The sequence below is a fragment of the Aegilops tauschii genome, chromosome 5 (assembly GCF_002575655.3).
Source record: "Aegilops tauschii subsp. strangulata cultivar AL8/78 chromosome 5, Aet v6.0, whole genome shotgun sequence".
Classification (NCBI taxonomy): Eukaryota; Viridiplantae; Streptophyta; class Magnoliopsida; order Poales; family Poaceae; genus Aegilops; species Aegilops tauschii.
In genome coordinates this window covers 343,127,913-343,146,512 of record NC_053039.3, presented here as the reverse complement: position 1 = coordinate 343,146,512, position 18,600 = coordinate 343,127,913, and positions in this window count along the sequence as shown.

Below are 18,600 nucleotides of genomic sequence, written 5' to 3'. Positions count from 1 at the left end.
ACTAAGTGTTGGAAGATTAATATGATGGAAAATAGACCCGGGGGCCATAGGTTTCACTAGTGGCTTCTCTCAAGAGCATAAGTATTACGGTGGGTAAACAAATTATTGTCGAGCAATTGATAGAATTGAGCATAGTTATGAGAATATCTAGGTATGATCATGTATATAGGCATCACGTCTGCGACAAGTAGACCGAAACGATTCTGCATCTACTACTATTACTTCACACATCGACCGCTATCCAGCATGCATCTAGAGTATTAAGTTCATAAGAACAGAGTAATGCTTTAAGTAAGATGACATGATGTAGAGGGATAAACTCATGCAATATGATATAAACCCCATCTTTTTATCCTCGATGGCAACAATAAAATACATGCCTTGCTGCCCCTGCTGTCACTGGGAAAGGACGCCGCAAGATTGAACCCAAAGCTAAGCACTTCTCCCATTGCAAGAAAGATCAATCTAGTAGGCCAAACCAAACTGATAATTCGAAGAGACTTGCAAAGATAACCAATCATACATAAAAGAATTCAGAGAAGATTCAAATATTGTTCATTGATAAACTTGATCATAAACCCACAATTCATCGGTCTCAACAAACACACCGCAAAAGAAGATTACATCGAATAGATCTCCACAAGAATCATGGAGAACTTTGTATTGAGATCCAAAAAGAGAGAAGAAGCCATCTAGCTAATAACTATGGACCCGAAGGTCTGAGGTAAACTACTCACACATCATCGCAGGGGCTATGGTGTTGATGTAGAAGCCCTCCATGATCAATGCCCCCTCCGGCAGGACGCCGGGAAAGGCCCCAAGATGGGATCTCACGGGTACAGAAGGTTGCGGCGGTGGAATTAAGTTTTCGTGGATGCTTCTGTTGATTTGGGGGTACGTAGGTATATATAGGAGGAAGAAGTACGTCGGTGGAGCAACGTGGGCCCCACGAGGGTGGAGGGCGTGCCTGGGGGGGGGGGGGGGGGGTAGGCGCGCCCCTTGCCTCGTGCTCTCCTCGTTGCTTTCTTTATGTGGACTCCAAGTCCTCTGGATCACGTTTGTTCCGAAAATCACGTTCCCGAAGGTTTCATTCCGTTTAGACTTCGTTTGATATTCTTTTTCTGGGAAACTCTGAAATAGGCAAAAAAACAGCAATTTGGGCTGGGCCTCCGGTTAATAGGTTAGTCCCAAAAATAATATAAAAGTGTATAATAAAGCCCATTAAACATCCAAAACAGAATATAATATAGCATGGAACAATAAAAAATTATAGATACGTTGGAGACGTATCAAGCATCCCCAAGCTTAATTCCTGCTCGTCCTCGAGTAGGTAAATGATAAAAATAGAATTTTTGATGTGGAATGCTACTTAGCATAATTTCAATGTAGTTCTTCTTATTGTGGCACGAATGTTCAGATTCGGTATGATTCAAGATAAAAGTTTCATATTGACATAAAAACAATAATACTTCAAGCATGCTAACCAAGCAATTATGTCTTATCAAAATAACATAGCCAAAGCAAGTCATCCCTACAAAATCATATAGTTTGGCTATGCTCCATCTTCCCCACACAAAATATTCATATCATGTACAACCCCGGTTTTAGCCAAGCAATTGGTTCATACTTTTTAACGCGCTTCAGCCTTTTCAACTTTTACGCAATACATGAGCGCAAACCATGGATATAGCACTATGGTGGAATAAGGTATAATGTTAGGGGTTATGTGGGAAGACAAAAAAGGAGAAAATCTCACATCGACGAGGCTAATCAACGGGCTATGGAGATGCCCATCAATTGATGTCAATGCAAGGAGTAGGGATTGCCATGCAACGAATGCACTAGAGCTATAAGTGTATGAAAGCTCAAACAAAAGAAACTAAGTGGGTGTGCATCCAACTTGCTTGCTCACGAAGACCTCGGGCATTTGAGGAAGCCCATCATTGGAATATACAAGCCAAGTTCTATAATGAAATTCCCCACTAGTATATGAAAGTGACAAAATGAGAGACTCTCTATCATGAATATCACGGTGCTACTTTGAAGCACAAGTGTGGTAAAAGGATAGTAACATTGTCCCTTCTCTCTTTTTCTCTCATTTTTTTATTTGGGCCTTTTCTCTTTTTTTTGGCCTCTTTTTTTCTTTTTATTTAGTCCGGAGTCTCATACCGACTTGTCGGGGAATCATAGTCTCTATCATCCTTTCCTCACTTGGGACAATGCTCTAATAATGATGACCATCACACTTTTATTTACTTACAACTCATGAATTACAACTCAATACTTAGAACAAGATATGACTCTATGTGAATGCCTCCGGCGATGTACCGGGATATGCAATGAATCAAGAGCGACATGTATGAAAGAGTTATGAATGGTGGCTTTGCCACAAATACGATGTCAACTACAAGATCATGCAAAGCAATATGACAATGGAGCGTGTCATGATAAACGAAACGGTGGAAAGTTGCATGGCAATATATCTCGGAATGGCTATGGAAATGCCATAATAGGTAGGTATGGTGGCTGTTTTGAGGAAGGTATAAGGAGGTTTATGTGTGATAGAGCGTATCATGTCATGGGGTTTGGATACACCGGCGAAGTTTGCACCGACTCTCAAGGTGAGAAAGGGCAATGCACGGTACCGAAGAGGCTAGAAAATTGCGGAAAGGTAAGTGTGTGTATAATCCATGGACTCACATTAGTCATAAAGAACTCATATACTTATTGCAAAAATTTATTAGCCCTCCAAGCAAAGTACTACTACGCATGCTCCTAGGGGAAGGGTTGGTAGGAGTTAACCATCGCGCGATCCCGACCGCCACACAAAGGATGACAAACAACAAATACCTCATGCTCCGACTTCGTTACATAACGGTTCACCATACGTGCATGCTATGGGAATCACAAACTCCAACACAAGTATTTCTCAATTTCACAATTACTCAACTAGCATAACTATGATATTACCACCTTTGTATCTCAAAACAATTATCAAGCATCAAATTTCTCATGATATTATAATTAAAGCAAATTGCCATGCTGTTTTAAGACTCTCAAAATAATATAAGTGACGCATGAGAGATCAATAGTTTCTATAAAACAAATCCACCACCATGCTCTAAAAGATATAAGTGAAGCACTAGAGCAAAAACTATATAGCTCAAAAGATATAAGTGAAGCACATAGAGTATTCTAATAAATTCCGATTTGTGTGTGTCTCTCTCAAAAGGTGTGTACAGAAAGGATGATTGTGGTAAACTAAAAAGCAAAGACTCAAATCATACAAGACGCTCCAAGCAAAACACATATCATGTGGTGAATAAAAATATAGCTCCAAGTAAAGTTACCCATGGAAGTAGACGAAAGAGGGGATGCCTTCCGGGGCATCCCCAAGCTTTGGCTTTTTGGTGTCCTTAGATTATCTTGGGGTGCCATGGGAATCCCCAAGCTTAGGCTCTTGCCACTCCTTATTCCATAATCCATCAAATCTTGTACCCAAAACTTGAAAACTTCACAACACAAAACTTAGCAGAAAATCTCGTGAGCTCCGTTAGTGAAAGAAAACGAAATACCACTTCAAGGTACTGTAATGAACTCATTCTTTATTTATATTGGTGTTAAACCTACTGTATTCCAACTTCTCTATGGTTTATAAACTATTTTACTAGCCATAGATTCATCAAAATAAGCAAACAACACACGAAAAACAGAATCTGTCAAAAACAGAACAGTCTGTAGTAATCTATAACTAACGTAAACTTCTGGAACTCAAAAAAAGCTACCAAAATAGGACGACCTAGAAAATTTGTTTATTGATCTGCTGCAATTTGAATCAGTATTTTATCACGTTATGGTGATTTTTAACAATTGTTTTCGTGAACAGAAAGTTTCTGGAATTTTCAGCAAGATCAAATAACTATCATCCAAGAAGGTCCTATATGTTTAACTTGGCACAAACACTAATTAAAACATAAAAATAAATCTAACCAGAGGCTAGATATAATATTTATTCCTAAACAGAAGCAAAAAGCAAAAAACTAAAATAAATTGGGTTGCCTCCCAACAAGCGCTATCATTTAACGTCCCTAGCTAGGCATTGAGATTCCAATGATGCTCACAAGAAAGACAAGAATTGAAGCACAAAGAGAGCATCATAAAACACGTGACAAACACATCTAAGTCTAACATACTTCCTATGCATAGGCATCTTATATGCAAACAAATTATCAAGTCAAGCAAAAACTAGCATATGCAAGGAAGCGGAAAGAAACAATAGCAATCTCCACATAACGAGAGGTAATTTAGTAACATGAAGATTTCTACAACAATATTTTCCTCTCTCATAATAAATGCATGTAGGATCATAAGCAAATTCAACAATATAGCTATCAAAAAACATATGCTTAACATGATCCACATGTATGCAAAGTTGACACTCTTCCAAAATAGTGGGATTAACATTAGCTAAAGTCATGACCTCTCCAAACCCACTCTTATCAAAAATTTCATAAGATTGAACATTCTCCAAATATGTGGGATCTAAAGTTGACACTCTCCCAAACCCACTTTCAATACTATTGCAAATACTAATATCAATCGCATATTCATCATGGGGCTTAAATAAAGTTTCAAGATCATAAAAAGAATCACCCCAATCATGATCATTGCAACAAATAGTAGACATAGAAAAACTAGAGTCCCCAAGCTTAGGGTTTTGCATATTATTAACACAATTGGCATTAAGAGAATTTATAATAACATCATTGCAATCATGCTTTTCATCGAAGGAACTACCAAGTATGGGTGCAACATCAACGATCTCATGTTTAACATAAGGAACTATAGCAAATTCATCTTCATAAATATTGGTATCATGGCCACAAGAATAGCAAGCATAATGTTCATCAAGGGATATTTCAATCAAATCATCGGAATCATCATTATCTATAGATTCATGCATATCATTATTTTCTTCCAAAGCAACGGTCATTCTCTCAATAAATTCTTTGACATAGACATTATGAGCATAGTTTTCATAGCAATATTTAAGTATGTCAAAATTTTCAGATTCGTAGAGAGTAATATCATACTTTTCAATCAAATAAGCAACTTCATAAGCACCCTTAAAAGCAACAAATTCTTCAATTTTTTCGATATCATAGTAACTATAAACACCCTTTGAATAAGAAGATAAGATTTCATTGTCATTAAACTCACATAGGTAGGGAAGGTGTTTTTCAGGGTTCTTAGAGCAACAAGTAAAATCACAAATTTCACAAAGATTCCAAGCATAACACCTCAATCTGTTTATTTGACCCCATAAGAGTTTCCCTTTTTCAGACAAACGGTGACGCACAAAATGAGCATGCTCATCTAAAGATTTCCCATCAACTAGGCTAGTTGGGGTTTTAGCACGAGCGCATAAGGATCGAAGATGATCCAAGTAGAACACTTTAAGTGGATCCATAGCAATAGATTTTTAGCAAGCAAAGATGCAAGCACATAGAAGGCACATGGTAACACAAGCAAACAATAGATCTGGCAAAAAAAGAAATGGAACAGAAGGCGAATAAAACGGCAAAGGTGAAGTGGGGGAGAGGAAAACGAGAGGCAAATGGCAAATAATGTAATGCAAGGGAAATGAGTTTGTGATGGGTACTTTGTATTTCTTGACTTGTGCGTAGACTCCCCGGCAACGGCGCCAGAAATCCTTCTTGCTACCTCTTGAGCACTGCGTTGGTTTTTCCCTTGAAGAGGAAAGGGTGATGCAGTAAAGTAGCGTAAGTATTTCCCTCAGTTTTTGAGAACCAAGGTATCAATCCAGTAGGAAACCACGCGCGAGTCCCACACACCTACACAAACAAACAAGAACCTCGCAACCAACACGATAAAGGGGTTGTCAATCCCTTCACGGTCACTTACGAGAGTGAGATCTGATAGATATGATAGGATAATATTTTTGGTATTTTTATGATAAAGAGTAAATAGAGATGCAAAGTAAAATAAACGGCAATAGAAATAACTAAGTGTTGGAAGATTAATATGATGGAAAATAGACTCGGGGGCCATAGGTTTCACTAGTGGCTTCTCTCAAGAGCATAAGAATTACGGTGGGTAAACAAATTACTGTCGAGCAATTGATAGAATTGAGGATAGTTATGAGAATATCTAGGTATGATCATGTATATAGGCATCACGTCCGCGACAAGTAGACCGAAACGATTCTGCATCTACTACTATTACTCCACACATCGACCGCTATCTAGCATGCATCTAGAGTATTAAGTTCATAAGAACAGAGTAATGCTTTAAGTAAGATGACATGATGTAGAGGGATAAACTCATGCAATATGATATAAACCCCGTCTTTTTATCCTCGATGGAAACAATACAATACGTGCCTTGCTGCCCCTGCTGTCACTGGGAATGGACACCGCAAGATTGAACCCAAAGCTAAGCACTTCTCCCATTGCAAGAAAGATCAATCTAGTAGGCCAAACCAAACTGATAATTCAAAGAGACTTGCAAAGATAACCAATCATACATAAAAGAATTCAGAGAAGATTCAAATATTGTTCATAGATAAACTTGATCATAAACCCACAATTCATCGGTCTCGACAAACACACCGCAAAAGAAGATTACATCGAATAGATCTCCACAAGAATCGTGGAGAACTTTGTATTGAGATCCAAAAAGAGAGAAGAAGCCATCTAGCTAATAACTATGGACCCGAAGGTCTGAGGTAAACTACTCACACATCATCGGAGGGGCTATGGTGTTGATGTAGAAGCCCTCCGTGACCAATGCCCTCTCCGGCAGGACGCCGGAAAAGGCCCCAAGATGGGATCTCACGGGTACAGAAGGTTGCGGCGGTGGAATTAGGTTTCCGTGGATGATTCTGTTGGTTTGGGGGTACGTAGGTATATATAGGAGTAAGAAGTACGTTGGTGGAGCAACGTGGGCCCCCCGAGGGTAGAGGGCGCGCCTGGGGGGTAGGCGCGCCCCCCTGCCTCGTGCTCTCCTCGTTGCTTTCTTTACGTGGACTCCAAGTCCTCTGGATCACGTTTGTTCCGAAAATCACGTTCCCGAAGGTTTCATTCCGTTTGGACTTCGTTTGACATTCTTTTTCTGCGGAACTCTGAAAGAGGCAAAAAACAGCAATTTGGGCTGGGCCTCCGGTTAATACGTTAGTCCCAAAAATAATATAAAAGTGTATAATAAAGCCTATTAAACATCCAAAGCAGAATATAATATAGCATGGAACAATCAAAAATTATAGATACGTTGGAGACGTATCACATCCGCGCACCTTCGATGGAGAACGACCGCTTTATGGCATCAAGCCGGGGGCAGGCATTGACCAGCCAATTCACGAGCCCGAAGTGGCTGCTGGGCATGGCTTGGCAGGCCATAGACAGATTATCAAATCCTTCATGGCCAATCCGGCCACCCTATGCAGTTCGGTCAGCTGTTTCAGCTGATGGCTGAGGGGCACCGGATGCTCTGGCGCAAGGTATTGCGACCAGAACAGCTTCTCCGTGGAGCTCCCCTCTTCGGCTCGGAAGAACTCTGCAACATTAGCAACACTGCGAGGCAGATCCGCGAACGCTCCTGGAGAACTCCAAATCCGGGTCAGTAAGAGGTAGCTTTCCTTCACAAATTTGCTCTGCATAATAAAGGCCTTACCCGCCGCAATTTGCTTGGCCTCTTGGATTTCTCGGAGGGTGCCCTAGGCTTCAACCCGGGCCTCTTGCGCGCTTTGGCGGGCCTTAGCAAGTTCGGACTCTTGGTCCGCAATCTTGCACTCCAAGGACTCGCATTTCATCGCGGCGTCCTTGAGCTCCTGCTGAACCTCCCCGACCCTTGACTCGTGTTTTTTGCGAGCGGCTTGTTCCTTCTCCGCTTTCTTCTGGGCCTCGGTCAACGCGTTCTTGAGGGACTCCACCTCGGACGCAACTCCTATGAAACATCATAATGGCGCGATCAACACAAACAATTCATATCATTTTAGATCTGAGTAGGCCATTGCATACCTTGCTTGTTCTCTAGTTGTTTTTTGACACGGCCGGCTCTTCATCGGCCTGCTCTGGCCTCTGCTTCAGTTCGGAGACTTCGGCAGAATGGGAGGTCACAGCCAGCATGGACGCCTGCTTATTCACATAGACACATATGTTTAGTCTCCTGCGAAAATTATTCGATCCTCTGTCCGGCCTTTCTTTTCGAACACCGGACAGAGTCTCAGGGGCTACTGTCTATACTACGACATTCTTTTTTCCGTCACATACGTCAAAGCCTGTTAGAAGGCTGATGCAGTCTTCGGTCAGTCCGCTCTTAGCAGACTGAACCCTCTCAACCACCGTACCCATAAGGATACGGTGTTCTTCCACAATGGAAGCACCTTGAAGCGCTTCCAGTAGAGTATCCGGTGCCTCTGGGTGGACAGAGGTCACCGGCGGAATAGGTGCACCTCCTTCTTTCAAAGGAAGCTGCTTACCTGATTCCGGAGCCATATGGGCTTCCGGAATAGTATTCGATTGGGGGCCGAATTGGGTATTACCCCCATCGCCAGTTTACAGGGGGGTCTGCTCCCCCATGTGTCCGGCGTCTGAGGTATCACCCTGTACCTCTCCCCGGCCTGGGAGGGTCCTTTGGGACAACACTTCGGCGTCGTCCGCAGTCTTGGGGGAGGAGGCCGGCGGAGGCGACTCGCTGTCCATCACATTTGGATCCAGTGAATTCCACGAAGATGAGGATCGCTGGGGGTGGGCGTGAGCCGGACTGCAGCGCATGATTCAACATGTTAAAAACCACGAAGTAAAGGAGCTGGATATATATGTGCATAAGTGCCTTTGAGTACTTACGATTCGGCCAGGGGCTTCTTCCTGGGACGCCACTCAGAGCTACTATCGGTGTCCAATGCGGAATTATCCGCAAGGGAGACCTTCCCTTTCTTGGACGCCTCCGCCTCTGCCTCCAGATCCGTGGAGGCCGCCCTTTTCTTCCTTCCCCCTCGGGGGGATAATTGCTTTCTTCCTCCTCCTCCTCGTTCTCGACGGGGGAGGAGTGGGTTTCGGCGTCTTCGGACGTTGCGTCTGAAGTGCCTTTACGGTAGAGGCCGCTTCTTGCCTCTTGGCCCTTCTTCTTGGCCTTCTTCTCCGGCGCCTTGTAGGGCGCCAGAACTAGCATCTTCGTCAGAAGTGGGATAGCTGGGTTTTCAGGCAGCGGAGCCGGACACTGGATCCGCTCCACCTTGAAAGGATCGATATAGTTGACTAGAGGGGGGGGGTGAATAGGCAACTAACAATTTTTAGCTTTTCTGTACCAATTTAAACTTTGCATCAAAGTAGGTTGTCTAGATATGCAACTAGGTGAGCAACCTATATGATACAACAACAATAAGCATACACGCAAGCAAGAGATAAAGCACAAATAAGCTTGCACAAGTAAAGGCACGAGATAACCAAGAGTGGAGCCGGTGAAGACGAGGATGTGTTACCAAAGTTCCTTCCCTTTGAGAGGAAGTACGTCTCCGTTGGAGCGCTGTGGAGGCACAATGCTCCCCAAGAAGCCACTAGGGCCACCGTATTCTCCTCACGCCCTCACACAATGCGAGATGCCGTGAATCCACTATTGGTGCCCTTGGAGGCGGCGACCGAACCTTTACAAACAAGGTTGGGGCAATCTCCTCAACTTAATTGGAGGCTCCCAACGATACCACGAAGCTTCACCACAATGGACTATGGCTCCGCGGTGACCTCAACCGTCTAGGGTGCTCAAACACCCAAGAGTAACAAGATCCACAAGGGATTAGTGGGGGGATTCAAATTTCTCTTGGTGGAAGTGTAGATCGGGGCCTTCTCAACCAATCCCTAGAGAATCAACAAGTTTGGTTGGCTAGGGAAGGAGATCGGGCGAAAATGGAGCTTGGAGCAACAATGGAGCTTAGAGGTGAAAGAGGTGGTCAACTTTAGGAGAAAGACACCCCTTATATAGTGGAAGAACAAATCCAACCGTTATCCACCAACTCAGCCTGCGCAGCGCGGTACTACCGCACCTGAGGTGCGGTACTACCGCAGGGGCACGCGGTACTACCGCACCTGAGGCGCGGTACTACCGCAGGGGTACGCGGTACTACCGCAGAGCCCCGCGGTACTACCGCCCACGCAGCAGAGACCAGAACAGCCACACATGCACTAAGTCAGAGGGCGGTAGTACTGCTGGCGCGGTACTACCGCTCCCCCTTGCGGTACTACCGCAAGGCAGGGGCTGTCCAGGGATGGAAAGGCACGGATATAAAAAATTACATCCGTGGCTACTTCCGCAGAGTTGGAGTCGATGCAAAAACCCGACGCGGTAGTACCGTAAGTCAGCCGCGGTACTACCTCGTGAGGCGCGGATGTAAAAAATTACATCCGCCCCTTACTGCCGCGTACTTGCGGAACTAAGCGGGGACCACAGTACTACCGCTTACTAGAAGCGGTACTACCGTGGGACCTTGCGGTACTACCGCACCAGCGGGCGGTACTACCGCAAGGTCCTGCGGTACTACCGCTCTGACGAGCAGTACTACCGCACCCCCTAGTTCGGCAAACAAGAGCAATATTTGCATAGACAAGGAAAACATAGGATGCTCCAAAGGCTAGAGGAAAGGAGGTGCAAAGGAAGATGTGTACGTGATGAATCCACCCAACCTTTCCAACGCGGACCCCCTCTTAATAGTACGGCTTCCCTACGACTCAATACCACCGAAAAGAACCGAAGAGAAACGTCGTCTTCTATAGCCTTCGAGGGGAACCCAATCATCTTGTGCCTAGTCAATATATCTGAAATATTCGATGCACATGATTAGTCCGCAAAAGCATTGTCATCAATCACCAAAACCAACTAAGGGATAAAAATGCCCTTACAATCTCCCCCTTTTTGGTGGATTGATGACAACACGGGATTTGCACGAGGGTAAAACGCAAAGAGCAAGGGCAAACCCCAAGTCTCTAAAATATAGATGGGCTCCCCCTAGATGTGTGCTATCTCGATGAGTGCTTTGGACTGCACGGCACACATACTAGGATCAACACTCCCCCTATATTTTACAGACATGGCAAATCTTGCAATAAGGCTAAAGCTAAGCAAGATAGACAGGAGCATAATGTAATAAGCACAAGATAGAATAAGCTCACTACGGTACGATAGAGTGCATATGTCTTACACCATATGATAGAAGGTCTCACGAGCACAAACCAAAGCAAACGAAATAAACGAAGTTCAACTGACCCAAACACGACACAACTCGCAAATCCTACACTCTCTCCCCCTTTGGCATCGAGACGCCAAAAAGGCAGAGAGGACACCTACAGCAATAGTGGTGGCTCAAGCGGAGTAGTATCTTGCACGCTCCTCGTCAGACTCTGCAGCTGGGACGGACTCCTCCTCAGACTCGGTCCACCGATAACCCTGCTTGTGCAACCATTCTGCCTCTGGGGTGATGTTCACCTCTGACCCGCTAGAAATGTTCTCGCCAAAGGTCCTGAAAATCTGCTTGTCGCGACGGCGAGTCTCCTTGGAAGCCACATGGGTCTGGTATTGCCCCTTTGCTTGCATACAGAACAACATCTTCATCTTGTTCTTCAGTCGCTTAGCCCACGAAGGCTCAGAGGCGGGAGGGATGTAACCCTTAGAGCTGTCCTCGTCTGCTGCCTCCTCCTCATCCTCATCTGCATCCACGTCCATGGCAGCCGCAGTATCAGCACGAGAGGTAGTGTTGGCCCACTGAGGCTTGATACGGAGGTTGATGGGCTCATGCCGGATCCAACCAGGGGCCTCAAACTCATCCTGAGGGTAGACCCGCTCCCAGGTAGCCGAGATCAACTGAAACAAATAAGGTCCATAGATGGGGACCTTGCGGTTGTAGACCGCAAAGCGAAGCTCATGCCACATGATATGAGAGACATCAAGTGGTGGTGTCTGAGAGTTGCGAGCATCTTCATACAGGAGCATCATATCCACAAGATAGGCATGCACCTTGTCCTTGTCCCTAATGCATGGGAAGAGAGTGTTGCGGAAGATCCGGTGCATGATGTCAAGAAAGGAGTTGAGTACCCAAGATGACTTGCCATTGGAGAGCCTCTTCTCCACATAATAGGGCATAAGCTTGTTCTTGTTGGCAGACTCGGGATTGGCATGAGGGCGAACACCTTGGGGTGTGGCGAGCCCCTCATCCGGAACCCCAAGCAAGGTCATGAATTCCTTCCAAGTAGCAGTCAGCTGCCGACCATTGGTCATCCAAGTCATGGTCCTTTCCTCATGGGGATGAAAATGCACTAAGGCGAAGAACTAAGCAAGGATCTCAGGATCATAGTCTTTGTGGAATGAGATGATATGCTCAATGCCAAATTGCTCCACTAGGTCCAAAGCCTCACCAAAGTATTCCCGGTGCGCCTCTTTGCGCATGTGATGCATGTTGATCCACTTCACCTCCACATGGATATTTTGCTTGGCCTTGATGACATCCAGATAGATGAGATTCTGCTACTTGGTCCAGAATAGATCATTCCCTCGAAAGTTAGCACGAGGGTTTCCATACGGATTGATCTTCCTCCGAGAGATGAACTCAGCAAGCGGTATCTCATCCATACCCTTGGCGGGGTCCTTCTCTTTGGTGGCAGTGGTCTTGGTTCTGGGTTGGGGGGCATTGGAGCCCTCTGCTTCCTCTGTGTTGCGCATACGCTTGGACCCCGTGTCACGGCTTGGATTGGAGCGGCGAGCTGGAGCACCTGAGCCACCACCTAAAACACACACCACAAAACAAACACGCACGAAACATGAGAAGGATCAATGCAAAGACCACGGCAAAGCAGGTGAAACAAGTAGACATGGCATGTGAGAAGTGCCACAAGAGGGATTTAAGACAATGGTAATATCGTGTGTTGCGCCACGTGCGGTAGTACAGCTCCAAGGAGCGGTAGTACCGGACGTGCGGCAGTACCGCACCAGCAGGGCGGTAGTACCGGACGTGCAGTAGTACCGCACCAGCAGGGCGGTAGTACCGGACGTGCGGTAGTACCGCACCTGGAGAGCGGTAGTACCGCATGGTGCAGAACTGAAACAGCCATGGAGATCTGAGCACAACCGTGTCAACACGTAGTACTACGGTCGATCAAATCCATCACGGGACAACTATAGCAAGTACCATCACTACACAAAACTGCTCTCCTACATCCTACTCTTGCATAGATTTGGCCTAAAATCTCAAGAACAACTTGCATCTCCCCAGAACCTAAAAACAACAAGACGAACAAGAAAAAGGGAGGGATTGGGGAGAAACCTTGTTCCATGGCAAGAGGGAGTGGTGGGGAACGATCCCACCGGTCGGAATCCGAGGAGAGCGGCCGGAGACAGAGATCCGGCGAGGACCTCCGGCGCCGTTCTTGAGAGAGAGAGAGAGAGAGACGGAGTGGGGAGAGAGACGAATGGGTATGGGGGAGTTAGAACTCCCCCTGCCCGTGTTTAACCCCCACACGCCCTTGACCGCATGGTAGTACCGCACGTCATCGCGGTACTACCGCCCCGGGCGGAAGTACCGCACCGTGACTATAGTACCGCTTCCCCAGGCGGCAGTAAAAAATTACTGCCGCGCTGGGTGCGGTAGTACCGTGCGCTCCTCACGCGGTAGTACCGTATGTCATTGCGGTAGTACCGCCCCAGGCGGAAGTACCACACCGAGGCCGTAGTCCCGCTCTTCCAAGCGGTAGTAAAAAATTACTGCCGCGCTGGGTGCGGAAGTACCGTGTGCTCCTTACGCGGTAGTACCGCACGTCATTGCGGTAGTACCGCCCGGGCAGAAGTACCGCACCGAGGCTGTAGTACCGCTCTTCCAGGCGGCAGTAAAAAATTACTGCCACGCTGGGTGTGGAAGTACCGCGCCCCCCCCTTGCGGTAGTACCGTGGCAGGCCGCGGTAGTACCGTGAGCTCAAGAAAAGGTAGTTTCAACCAAAAGAGAGGACACCGACGCACGGAACCTTCAAGCGAGAGACCACACCAAAGAGCTAACACACTGGACACTACAAGCACAAGCTCGGCATGAAGGAAGAGAGGCAAGAGACAACACAAACCAAAAACGAGACACAAACTCTCCAAGGAGAGGGCGGTGGCCGGAGCCACCTATGTTTGAGTCAATTGGTATGGCACCGCGAAGAATTATCCTTGGGCCCATGACCAAAACTCGTCTTTGAAGCACAAGTACCATCAAAAATGGCTAATGTGAAAGAGTTGATCACTTTATGCATAATGGGGGAGGGAGAGTTCATTGAGAGAACAACACTCCCCCTATGTCCATGCCTACACCTAGATTAGACAACAAGTTGAGTGTGGTGGGGTGTGCAAGGGTTCAAGCAACATTGCTCGAATCAATGATATTTAGCTCATGCCTTAACTCGCGAAATCTTGCTTCATCCAAAGGCTTCGTGAAAATGTCTGCAAGGTTATCATGGGTGTTGACGTAGTTGAGCTCGATCTCCCCTCGCCTAATGTGATCTCAGATGAAGTGATACCAAATCTCAATATGCTTCGTCTTGAAGTGTTGCACGGGGTTGAGAGAAATCTTGATGGCACTTTCATTATCACACCAAAGAGGCACTTTGTCACAAATGACACCGTAATCCTTTAAAGTTTGCCTCATCCATAAGAGTTGTGCACAACAACTCCCGGCCGCCACATACTCCGCTTCGGTGGACGAGAGAGACACACAACTTTGCTTTTTCGAAGACCAACTTACCAAAGAGCAACCAAGGAATTGGCACCCTCCGGAAGTGGACTTCCTATCCACTTTGTCTCCCGCCCAATCGGAGTCCGAATATCCTACAAGCTTGAAGTTTGCTCCTCTTGGGTATCATAAGCCAAAGTTTGGGCTATGAGCCAAATATCTAAAGATTCGCTTGACCGCCACAAAGTGGCTTTCCTTAGATGCGGCTTGAAACCGTGCACAAATTCCCACACTCAACATGATATCCGGTCTAGATGCACAAAGGTAAAGCAAGGAACCAATCATGGAGCGATATACCTTTTGATCCACCGCTTTACCATTGGGATCGATGTCAAGTTGGCACTTGGTGGGCATTGGAGTGGACGCCGGCTTGACATCACTTAGCTTGAATCTCTTGAGCATGTCTTGAGTGTATTTGGCTTGGTTGATGAAGGTTCCTTCTCTTCTTTGCTTTACTTTGAAACCGAGAAAGAACTTCAACTCTCCCATGGAAGACATCTTGAACTTTGAGGTCATGAGTGCGGAAAATTCCTCATTGAAAGCTTTGTTAGGAGAACCAAAGATAATGTCATCAACATATAGTTAACATACAAACAACTCCCCTTTGACCTTCTTAGTAAAAAGAGTGGGGTCGATTAGCCCAACTTCAAACCCACGATCTTGTAACAACTCGGTAAGGTGGTCATACCACGCACGTGGAGCTTGTTTAAGGCCATAGAGTGCCTTATCGAGTTGATACACATGATCGGGAAAGTAGGGATCCTCGAACCCGAGGGGTTGCTTGACATAAACCAACTCATTAATAGGACCATTAAGAAAAGCACTCTTCACATCCATTTGTTGCAACTTAAAGTTGTGATGAGAAGCATAAGCAATCAACAAATGAATAGATTCAAGGCGAGCAACGGGAGCAAAGGTTTCACCGTAGTCGATACCCTCGACTTGGGAGTAGCCTTGTGCCACCAATCGTGCCTTGTTGCGGATGATGGTCCCATGAGCATCTTGCTTGTTCTTGAATATCCACTTGGTTCCAATGACATTGTGGTTCCCCGTTGCCCTTGGCACTAATCTCCACACCTTGTTGTACTCGAAGTTGTTGAGTTCTTCATGCATGGCATTAAGCCAATCCGGATCTTCGAGTGCTTCATATACCTTTTGGGGTTCAACACAAGAGACAAACGCGTGATGTTCACAATAGTTTGCCAATTGTCTACGAGTGCTTACCCCCTTTTGAATGATTCCAAGCACATTCTTCATGAGATGACCCTTGGTGGAGAGCTTGGATGCAATCTTGGCGGCACGATGCTCCAATTCCTCCTCGGTGGTGAGTTGAGGAGCGGTCACTTGATCATCTTGAGCGCCGTCTTGAGCTTGTTCTTGATCTTGAACTTGCTCGGGGGAGGAGAGAACTTGACCTTGGGCATCACTTGGTGTGTCAACACCGTCTTGAGCATGATCTTGCCCTTGGTCTCGTTCAAGAGGTTGAGGACCTTCACTTTGTTCTTCGGAAGCGTGTGGGCCTTGGGTTGGTGATGGCTCCACTTGAGTGGAGCATTGTCCTTCTCCTTCGGCCACAAGGGGTTCCTCAATGGGTAGGATAAAACCAACACCCATTCTTCTTATGGCTTGAGGAGGAATTTCATCACCTACATCACAAGTGCCACTTTGCTCCACTTGGGAGCCGTTATTCTCATCAAACTCCACGTTACACGTCTCCTCAATAAGTCCCGTGGATTTATTGAGGACACGGTAAGCATGAGAGTTTGTAGCATAACCAACAAATATGCCCTCATAAGCTCTAGCCTCAAATTTAGACAACCGAACACCTTTCTTGAGAATGAAGCACTTACACCTGAACACCCGAAAATACTTGAGGTTGGGCTTGTTACCAGTGAGAATCTCATATGGAGTCTTGTTCACGCCCTTGCGGAGGTAGAGCCGATTGGATGCATGACACGCGGTGTTGATGGCTTCGGCCCAAAAGTTGTATGGAGACTTGAACTCCGCCATCATGGTACTTGCCGCATCCATCAACGTCCGGTTCTTCCTCTCCGCAACACCATTTTGTTGAGGGGTGTAAGGTGCGGAATATTGATGCTTGATCCCCTCATCACTAAGAAACTCATCCAAGGTGTAGTTCTTGAACTCAGTGCCGTTGTCACTTCTTATTGTCAAGATCTTTGCATTGTGTTGACGTTGGGCTTCATTTGCAAAGTCAATGACGGTTTGTTGGGTCTTGCTCTTCCTCTTGAAGAAATACACCCAAGTGTATCTTGAATAGTCATCCACAATCACCAAGCAATACTTCCTACCCCCAAGACTATCAAAAGATGGAGGCCCAAAGAGATCCAAATGAAGGAGCTCCAAAGGCCTCTTCGAGTAAATGATAGTCGTGGGAGGGTGAGCCTTCTCATGTAGCTTTCCTTCGATACAAGCACTGCAAGCACGATCTTTAGCAAAACTAACATTCATTAGTCCACGGACATGCTCCCCCTTGAGAAGACTTTGCAAAGATCTCATATTGACTTGGGCTAAACGGCGATGCCAAAGCCATCCCACGTCAACTTTAGCCATTAGGCATGTCGCGGTCTTAGTGGGTCGCTCCGAAAAGTTAATCACATAGAGACCGTTCTCGACATGCCCAACAAAGGCTACTTGAAGAGTCTTGCTCCACAAGAGGGCCACGGTATCAATATCAAAGAAAGTGGCAAAGCCCATGATTGCAAGCTGACAAACGGAAAGTAAATTGTATGCAAGGGACTCAACAAGCATGACCTTCTCGATCGTGAGATCATGAGAAATGACAACTTTTCCAAGTCCCAATACCTTAGAAGACGAGGCATCACCCCACTCAACATTGGTGGGCATAGATGGAATCTTGTGCACGTCCACCACCAAGTCCTTGCTTCCGGTCATATGATTTGTAGCTCCACTATCGAGCAACCATGATCCTCCACCGGAAGCAAACACCTACAAGAGATCAATGCTTGGTTTTAGGTACCCATTTTGTAATGGGTCCTTTGATGTTAGTAACAAGGGTCTTAGGAACCCAAATAGACCATTCAATATACTCATGAGGAGAACCAACAAATTTGGCATAAACATGCCCATCACTAGCACGGCATAACACATAAGAAGGATTAAAGTTGCCGGCTTTGTTGGAAGGGGTGGCATTGCCCTTCTTGACACCGCCACCCTTTGCATTGTTCTTCTTCTCCTAGGAAGCACCCTCTCCCTCCTTCGCAAAAGTTTGCTTGAGAGGAGGAGGTCGTTTGGTCTTGTCATTCTTCTTCTTGTTCTTGGGATTGGGTGCGAACCCAATCCCCTCCTTGGCCACAACTTCCTTTTGATTGCTCAAAAGGTCGTTGAGGTTCTTCTCACCTTGTATGCATGACACAAGACCTTTCTCAAGTTGCTCCTTCAACTTAGCATTCTCCTCAACAAGATGCACATGCTCACAACAAGGGTTAGTAGCATTTGCATTATCAATTAACACCATATGAGGAAAGGTGGCTTTCTCCTTAGTTAGCTTCACTTGGAGTTGATCATGAGACTCCTTGAGGCTAGCATGAACACCCTTTAAGACTTTGTGAGCCTTGTCGAGAATGTCAAACTGCTCTTTGAGTCTAGCAACATCAACCCCAAGCTTTGCCTTCTCGGAGTTTAGCACACGAGACACAACAAGAGCATGATCAAGATCTTTCTTTAACCTAGCATGATCATCGTTGTGTGACTCCTCAAGAGCCAAACGAAGACCACGCTCTTCGTCAAGAGCATTGCAAAGATCCGAAATCTCATCGGCATAGTCACGACTATGCCCCTCCATCTTAGAGAT